The following is a 9,370-nucleotide window of genomic DNA, read 5'->3' as shown; positions in this document are numbered from 1 at the left end:
AAAATATTTTGACATAACAGAGTATTATTTTTTCAGAGAGCTACAGTTCTGCAGCTAGGCCGCGACAGACCTAGGTCGTTAAAACAGATAGTTCCATCGCCAAACTCTCGGCATCAGGGTCCTCGGAGATGGCCTTAAAGAACGGATGTCCCGTGTCACAGTAGGTGTGGCACGCTAAAGAACCCTCACTTCTCAATGGCCGTATGCGCTGAACAAAGGCCTAAATTTTGCAGCCCTTCACCGGTTTTGGTGATGTCTCCATATGAATTAAGAATTATCGAGAGGGACGTTACAAGATACAATCAATCAATAGCATACGGCTATGTTATTCAAACATTTTACACATAAACACTTTATACCCACTAATCTTCCCAAGTCTAGGGTTTCTGATCCGCTCCGCTCCTGCCCCCACCCTGGATCATGAAATGCTTTACATGACTATGCAATTTTTTCCTTACAGATGTGATGTTGTAGAGAAGAATATTTTTGGAAATTTGTCAAGTTTTGGTAGAAATGTGAAAACAGTTGTAATGGTAGTTTTCGGTAAAAAGTGTTCAATTGTTATTACGCAACTAACTTACTGTTGTGTTCCAGTTTAATAGTGTATGAAATATTTTTAGAATACAACTAAAATGAATTAAATCAATAGTTTGATACATACATGTATGTCAAATAATGATAGAAGAGAACAAACAAACAACTGGACAAAAAATAAAATACACATAACCACATACACTAACTAACAAGTGCCACAGATATTCATGTCAAAACACTATGAAACACTTTACATCCATTTCATCACCTCACCAGAAATCATTTAATTACATACATAAACATGCATCTGTATGACTTGTACTTCATAATCCAGTGCATAATTATCTGTATATAGCAATGAAAGTGGAATTATTTTTTTGTAATCAATAATGAGATTGATTTCAATTTAAAATCAGGTGGGAGAGAATGTGAATCCAAATAAGTCATATAAATACATGTATAGCTGAATACAAATTTAGGAAGTTATTCAAACAAGACGCCCATGGGCGACGTCACTCACCTGATTCACCTTGGCTCATTTTAAAAAGATTTTTCCTACATATTCGCGTGTAAAGCTTTAATCCCTGTTGTGGTCCCATCCAACCCCAGTGGGCCATGATTTCAACAAATTTGAATCTGCACTATGTCAGGAAGCTTTCATGTAAATCTCAGATTTTCTGGCTCAGTGGTTCTTGAGAAGTTTTTTTTAAAGATTTTCCCCATGTATTTGTATGACAAACTTTGATCCCTATTGTGACCCCATCCAAACCCTGAGGGCCATGATTTTAACAAACTTGAATCTGCACTATGTCAGGAAGCTGTCATGTAAATTTCCACTTTCCGGGCGCAGTAGTTTTTGAGAAGATTTTTAAAGATTTTCCCTATATATTTGTATGTAAACTTTTGATCCCCTATTGTGGCTCCATCCAACTCCTGGGGGCCATGGTTTGTACAAACTTGAATCTGCAATATGTCAGGAAGCTTTCATGTAAATTTCAGCTTTTCTGGCCCAGTGGTTCTTGAGAAGAAGATTTTTAAATGACCCCACCCTATTTTGGCATTTGTGTGATTATATCCCCTTTGAAAGGGACATGACCCTTCATTTGAACAAACGTGAAAGCCCTTCACCCAAAGATGCTTTTGGCCAAGTTTGGTTGAAATAGGCCCAGTGGCTCTGGAGAAGTCGAAAATGTAAAAAGTTTACAGACAGACAGACGACGAACAACAGGCGATAAGAAAAGCTCACTTGAACTTTCAGCTCGGGTGAGCTAAAAAGATGCATCATACATACTTTGAAACTGAATGCTGCTTTATCAACAAGAGTGGAAAGAGCTCATTTTTAACATGAAAGTTAGTGCAAGAGGATATACTAAATCAAATATGATAAATTAGACTAACATATATACATGGATTTACATTTATGTATTGTAGTGATTGTTTGTTATACGTAAATCTAAAAAAAAAAAAACCAAAAAAAAAAAAACACCCACCTCCAATTGTTTGTACACAGGTACATTAAAAACTATACTCATCAACAAGTGTGTATTACACTCCTTGTGTAAAAGCTCATATTCATATTCATATTACAAAGGAAACTTACCCGTTTGTCTGAATGAGACATAATACACATTGCTATTGTTTGAATTTTATAAAACAGTTCTTTATATGAAAATGCAAATAACCTTAGCATAAAAACATAAGATTCGCAGCTTGTGTAGGGGTTCTGTGAAGAAAAAACGTAACAGAAGTGACTCGCAATAAATATATAATATTTACGACATGTAAATGTATAAGCTCAATGAGAATCCCAAGCTAGACACTCAAACGGTAATGTTCAAACCGCTGTTAGAAATAACGAAGAGGCATCTCGCCAAATAACTAAATGCATTTTTTATATGAAAAGATCGTTCAGCGAAAACAAAATGTGGGGACAGGGAACAACGACAGTAAAACCATGCTCCCTTCCCCTCCTTCATCCTTTGTATGTTCGAATATACATGTAGCATATACCTGTCATTGTCAATTGTTTGTTTGAAGTACAAACAAATTGAAAACACGATTACTTTCCATTGTGTATAGCGTGTTGTGGACCGCAAACCATTTTACATTCATGCTTGACATAATGGCAATGTTTACCTAACACTTGTTCTAGCCATATGTATTTCAGTAAAGAGCCCTCGTAAAATTCCAGGCGGTGTTTTGAAGACTTGAAACCGGGGATTGTCTGTCGTAAACGCAGACATATAATTTTGTACCTTTTGTCTTTTCCCCAAAGATCATTATTTTCAGTCTCATTTTTGAAACTAAATAACAAAATCAAATTTGATTGTGTTGACGATGATTCTGAAGAATATCTTGGTCGTTTAGAAATAGTAAGGTAAGCCTAAGTTACACCGTTGCATCCTATAAATTTCTGCATGACCTATTTACATATATGATCGGGGGAGGTGTAATCAGTTACGCAATATCGTCCCTCTGAGACACCGATCTATGTCCTTCGCTGTCAAAACATAATCGTGCACAAGTTCTTTCTCGTTCACGATCGACGCGGATCAGTTGATTTTTTTTTTTACTGTGTTGCACACATTTTTGCTGTGTCGGACAAAATTTTTACTGAGTCAAAACACAAATGGAAAACCCTCATGACTCGTGTATAGCTTATAATGACGTGGTTTCTAATTATAGAGTGCACCATGCAAAAGTATTGATTTTCTTGACCTCTAAGCGTTATGTGAAGGTAATAATGCAAAGGCACCCTAGCCAAAACGGTTCTTATTCATTTTTAGATTTTGAATTACTTAATAATCACTTTAATTATTAAAGACGCAGATTCAAACGGGAATTTTAACTGAAGAATGACTTGCTTCTGTGTCCCACTTTCCCCCAGAATGAGGACAAAAATGTCACCTTTTTATACATATTTTATCCACTGTCCAACGAACTGTATTTCCGGGAAAATGCCCCTGATGATATGAATGTTATCATCGTACTAGATTGGCTGCAAAATTACGACTACTTTAAACACGACTTGTTTACTACAGCGGTTCATAGATTTGCCTATAGGTGGCGATAAACCGGAAAAGTGATGACGAAAGCAATATCTAACTGGCGACAATAAAACGCAGCTACGCTTAGCGCTTTCAAAATAACAAAGCTATTAAAGTAAAGAGGTGTTGACTGATTGTATATAAATAAAAAGAGGAAGAGAGATAAACAGAGAGAGGAGATGTACGAGTACTCCAGTCCATGTGTGTGTGTTTTGAAGGAAATAACATAGACAGATTTAAATATGTACAACAGTACATGAAACGTTGAAAAATTGTGACGTTACGTTACAAAATTGTGACGTCAATGAAAATCTGGCCAAAAACAAGGGTACTTTGAACGTCAATAACTTTAAAAATTGAAAAGATATTGGGAAAAGAATAGCATATTTGAAAAATAGGATGCGCGACGGTTTGGGATTTGGCATATACGACGGTTCGAAGTTTGGCACCAACAGTTCGGGAGCTCGGTGACGACGGTTCGGGTCCGCGATGTTTCGGGCACGACATTTCGGGAGTAGGCAAATGGTGCAGCAAAGGGGGGGGGGGGGGGGGGGGGGTGAGGTTGTGCCCAAATCGTCGCCTGGTATGAAAGTAGGAATCGTCATTGGGACGGGCGACGATTTGGGGTGTAACAAAACAAACCTTTCACCTACTTGCTCATAATGTTTGAGTGATAGTGATTTCATATGTGCATTCCTTGTGACGATATCTTTCTTTTGCTTCCAGCGTTGTTGACATTGTGACCTTGACTTTGGAGCATTTCTTTGTTGCCACCAGGGGCATGGTGTTTCACAAATGCATCTTGTTTTTTTGTTTTTTAATGAGCTGTTCAACACGGACCTCGATATTTATCTCAACATTGAATCCCTGGTCAGTGGTGTGACAACATGGACCTCGATATCTATCTTATCATTGAATCCCTGGTCAGTGGTGTGATTTCACCGGTCATTGGTGATATATATCATTCAAGATAAATACACAGATTGTTTTTTAAAATCATTGAATTATGCCACTTTTGCTTGACTCATGTGTTTATCCTTGGTTGTTTTATGCCTAATAAAATGTCCGGTATATTGTTTCTTAAAGGAAAGAAATATTTCATAAAAATGTTGACATCAATGTTGATGCGGTAATGGCACGAGCAGGGGCTCTATCACTGAACTACCGTTGTTATATAGAGAGACCCCCCCCCCCCCTCGCTAGACTGACTTCTTCCCCGGGGGAAGTTTGGCTATACATGTATAGTGAGACTTCACCCCAAACTATCAATAGTGAGGTTTCCCCCCTATGTGCTTGGTCTGGATTTTATTTTTAAATTTCCGTCTGAAGGCTGACTATGGCATTTAGTGAGTCACTTCTGTAGCCCCATTAACATAAACTCAAATAATGGAAAATATCTTAATTAATTTGATGCACGCATTAAATCAATTATTGCTCTCATCGATTGAATTAATGAGGTATTACTTAAAAGTATCACTTGTCCCAATGGGCTATGAAATCAAGAAAAAAAATCCTGCTCTGAATATATAAGCTAAATCCTAATATTCAGCAAACCTTATAAGAAAACAAGATGTGTTCTTAAAGCTTAGATGTGTTCTTAAAGCTTTCAAATGATAAAGAAAATGATCACTATATAATTTTGGCTCCACTCTGGAACAAATCTCTTACTCCCTAGGATCATGAAATTTATAAATTTGATAAAAGACTACCTATTCTTCTAAATATCTATTTAGTTTCAGTTTAGTATCAATAGCATTAAAGATTTAAATGTTACACATATACACTATATGAAAGGTGAAGATAACTAACAAGTGATCAATCTCATAACTCCTACAAGCAATACAAAATAGATAGTTGGGCAAACACGGACCCCTGGACACACCAGAGGTGGGATCAGGTGCCTAGGAGGAGTAAGCATCCCCTGTCGACTGATCACACCCGCCGTGAGCCCTATATCCTGATCAGGTAAACGGAGTTATCCGCAGTCAAAATCAGTGTGCCAAGAACGGTCTAACAATCGGTATGAAACACGTCAGACAGCATTTTACCCAAATGATAGGTTGTATTGACGAACTAGATTGTTTTAACGACCATAGAATTCGCGAAATGCTGACTTCAATCGAGACTGTTGAAACCCCTGTACCATCAACTTGTTTGTCAGTAGCTTACCTCGATTTAAAAACTGACTATACACAGAACAAGCTCTTGCATATCTAATCAGTTGATATATATATAAACACCATATGCAGGTGATAATGGAATATTGCTACATTAATATGGGAAGTTGACGATGGAGAAGCTGAAATCATCCCGTTTGCCATACAGTTGGGTTGTCAGTTTGCCGTTAATGTCTACTTTCAATAAAATATCTAAGTATGAAGCAGAAGTGTACGACTATGTGGTGTCTTTTATTTCGAGCTCACATGGATATATCAAATAAACATATGAATGAAAGTTATTACTGTTTTAAAATAGACAAAACATCATCGATATATCTAAATGTTGAATTGAAGGCCACAGCGATAGATTTTTTCTTTTCACGTAGAAGTTTCTGAATAAATTCTGCTTCATATGAATATAGAAACAGGTCAGCTAACAAAGGAACACAATTCGTGCCCATGGGAATTCCAACGGACAGTCGGAAGACCTGATCACCAAAGACCACGAAGATATTGTCAATGAGGAACTCTAGCATATTTTTTATTTCAAGTTCAGAGTACTTGTGCGTGGAATCGGAGTGGTGTATAACAAAGTAAGTTTTTGAATGACTGATCCCTAGAGATGAATATTTCCGTTTTCCATTTTTGTTGAAGAAGCAACTGTCTATGATGTCAAAAAGTCTAGCCTTTAATTTATTGTAAGGAATGGTCGTGTATACTGTTGAAAAGTAATAGGTTTTAATGTTATTGATTTGGGAAAAATTCTGCGATTTCAAGTTTACTATTTTTAGAATCCACATTTGATTAACATCACTTCTGGCATATGTAGTTGCATAGTAAGTTTGAAGTTTCTCCTTCACAGCTGTTGATATTTTCGTGAGGAGCAAAGATAGGGGCTTGGTAGAGCACTTACTGGATCCAGCTATGTATCTTTGTTTGTAAGGGTTTTTATGTAGTTTAGGAATCCAGTATAGGTACGGTAACTCATATTCATTCGTCCCATTGACTGTGTCTAAAACGGAAGCATGAATTTGAAGAATTTCCTGTAGTTGGAGTATAAGTACGACTACCAAAAGTGGAATTAATGCCAAGTTCGTTTAAAATACAGTTGTAATAATGGGCCTTACAAACAAAGACAATGTTGTTACTAGCTTTGTCAGTTGGAACCAAAACATATTCCTCATGTAACCTAACTAATTCTTTTATCACTTCTGGTTTACTAAACACAGAAGGATAGATGGTACATACTTTTGTTTTCATATGTCTAATGCGGGATTTTAATATTCCTCTTATGCTATTAACCCATTCTGACAATGTATCAAGTTCTTCTTTAACATATTTAATCTTCGACAGAATTCATAATAGAGATGAAGTAAAAGACCGAGGTTCTCTGTATTTAGGACCTTTTAGAATAAGTGATTTGAGGTCCTCATTTTCAACTATATCAACATCACCAGTAATGACATATCCAGCTGGACTATAGTTGAAAGAAGATGAAGAAAAAGAACACGTCAACTGGTGGATTATGTATAAGATGGTCTATATCTAGTCACTGCAAAGTTTGTTGATGATTAAAAAATTTGGATGCAATAGTAGAAATATAGCTGTAGGAAATACAGGGTGCAGACTTGAACTTGGAATACACGACTGAACCCTTTTATGACAAAGAATGTTGCTCATGTTGACGGCATCCATTCCTTTGTTTGTAAATTTGAGCTTAAGGAACTGGCGGCATGATTTGGAAGGAATATCATCCATGACCCGTGCTGGTTTAAAGAGCCTGTGATAGGCAACATCCATAATCATAGAGTTCAGTCTATATTCAGGTGTTGAAAAATCCAAGTATAGACTAGCCATAGCTTCTTCAAATAACGTGTGTAAAACTCTCAATGGAACAGAGTAAAGTTTTGTACGAATATGATGTGGACCTAATTGTCTGTTGACGTAAGACAAAAGTGAATCAAACGTGACATCATTTATACTTGGTCTTTTATATGAACGATGTCCATGACTGTGTTTCCGTCCTTGGGTATTGGGAAAGAGTCCCATCACATTCACGTTATTTCCTTGTGGACTAATCAAATTTCCAACATCATATACATCATCATTGCATCCATATGGAAATGCAGTGCCTAGGGTCTTGATCCAGTGATCTTCTCGTCTACGAAAAGGGGTGCTTAATGTTGATTGTTTGTGTGATGGTAAATTTTTTCCAATATAATCCTTACCGTCATGGACAAGATTGAGTGGTCCGGTGCATTAAAATGCTTGTAAAGAAGTTGGTTACCACCATTATTAATTTGAAATCTGTGCCCCGATATTCTTTTATTAAGTGAACCCTTGGTTTCTCCCACATAAATGGCGTAGACAACGTTAGAAGATTTACAAGTAAAATTATCAAAAGTTTTGGTACAGAAACTAAGTCCAGTGAGATTACTACTAAATACAAAGTTTGGCCCTGCCCTGGAGTCAAAACCACTACGCCGATGATCATGAAATTTAGAATTTTGGTAGAGGCTTTCCTACTCTTCATCACTATGCATTTAGTTTTTCTTAGAGATATGCGGTTGTAGAGTAAAAGGTTTTTGAAAATTGGTCAATGTTTGACAGTTTTTGCCCCATCCCTAAGGCCCCAGGGGTGCAAGAGTCCTGAAATTTACAATTCATGTCACCCTTCTTTCAAAGATGCTTCATACTCATTCTGAATAGAATTCGAATGGTACCGTAGTTTTAAAGAAGACAACGGACACAGACCAATTGCAATAGGTCAAAATGTGTTTTAAAACAGATTTTTTACATCTTCAAACATGCAAATATTTCATAATAAATCTTAATGCTAGAGCTGTAATGATAAATAAGTTTTGACCACTAACCTTAGAATTAAGAGTCAGCTTTGTATTTGATTTGAACTTCAATGTTAAAATTCAACAGAGGACACAAACTGGTCTACATTGTAAGATAACGGAGGACACAATCAAAATGAATCTGGTCAATATAATAAGATGATGTTTGAGTTTCGTACATGCACCTAATCCAGTGATATAAATCTGGCAGCAAAATACTGATCCTCACAATCTTCAATGTCTTTTTCATTTAAAAAGTTCAGTGCAACTTCACGAATGATGTTAATTTTTAGATATGAACATTGAACAACAGTATACTTCCTTTGTTTGGGTTGCTGAGGTGGATATGTTGTCGTGTAACTATGATTAAATGAATAAATTAGACTTCAAAACATTAATTTTTTATTTATTAAGAACACGAAACACTGTCTTCACAAACCATTCAGATTTTTAAAAAAAATTCTCTTGTTTTGAAACATTGCTGATTTCAATATACATGTTACATAAGGTTGAGCGCAATCAGAACATCGCTCGGAACTTTTCCATCAAGTCGAGAAGTTTTTCTTGACTTGACGGAAAAGGCTAAGCAATGTTCCGATTGACTCGGGTGAAAGCGTACACATGTGCATTTCCCCAGAGCATTCGGTTTACCCTAGCAAAATGTATACTAAGTTGTATATCCTCTCTATTATAGTTTGTAGAAAATACAGAAAATGAAAACATTCACTTTTTTATTTGCTGAAATGTTCCTTACACCAAGGGATGTAGATATCTACTGTAATTTAAA

Source organism: Ostrea edulis, chromosome 7 (genome assembly GCF_947568905.1).
Source record: "Ostrea edulis chromosome 7, xbOstEdul1.1, whole genome shotgun sequence".
Classification (NCBI taxonomy): domain Eukaryota; kingdom Metazoa; phylum Mollusca; class Bivalvia; order Ostreida; family Ostreidae; genus Ostrea; species Ostrea edulis.
This window is presented reverse-complemented; position numbering follows the sequence as displayed.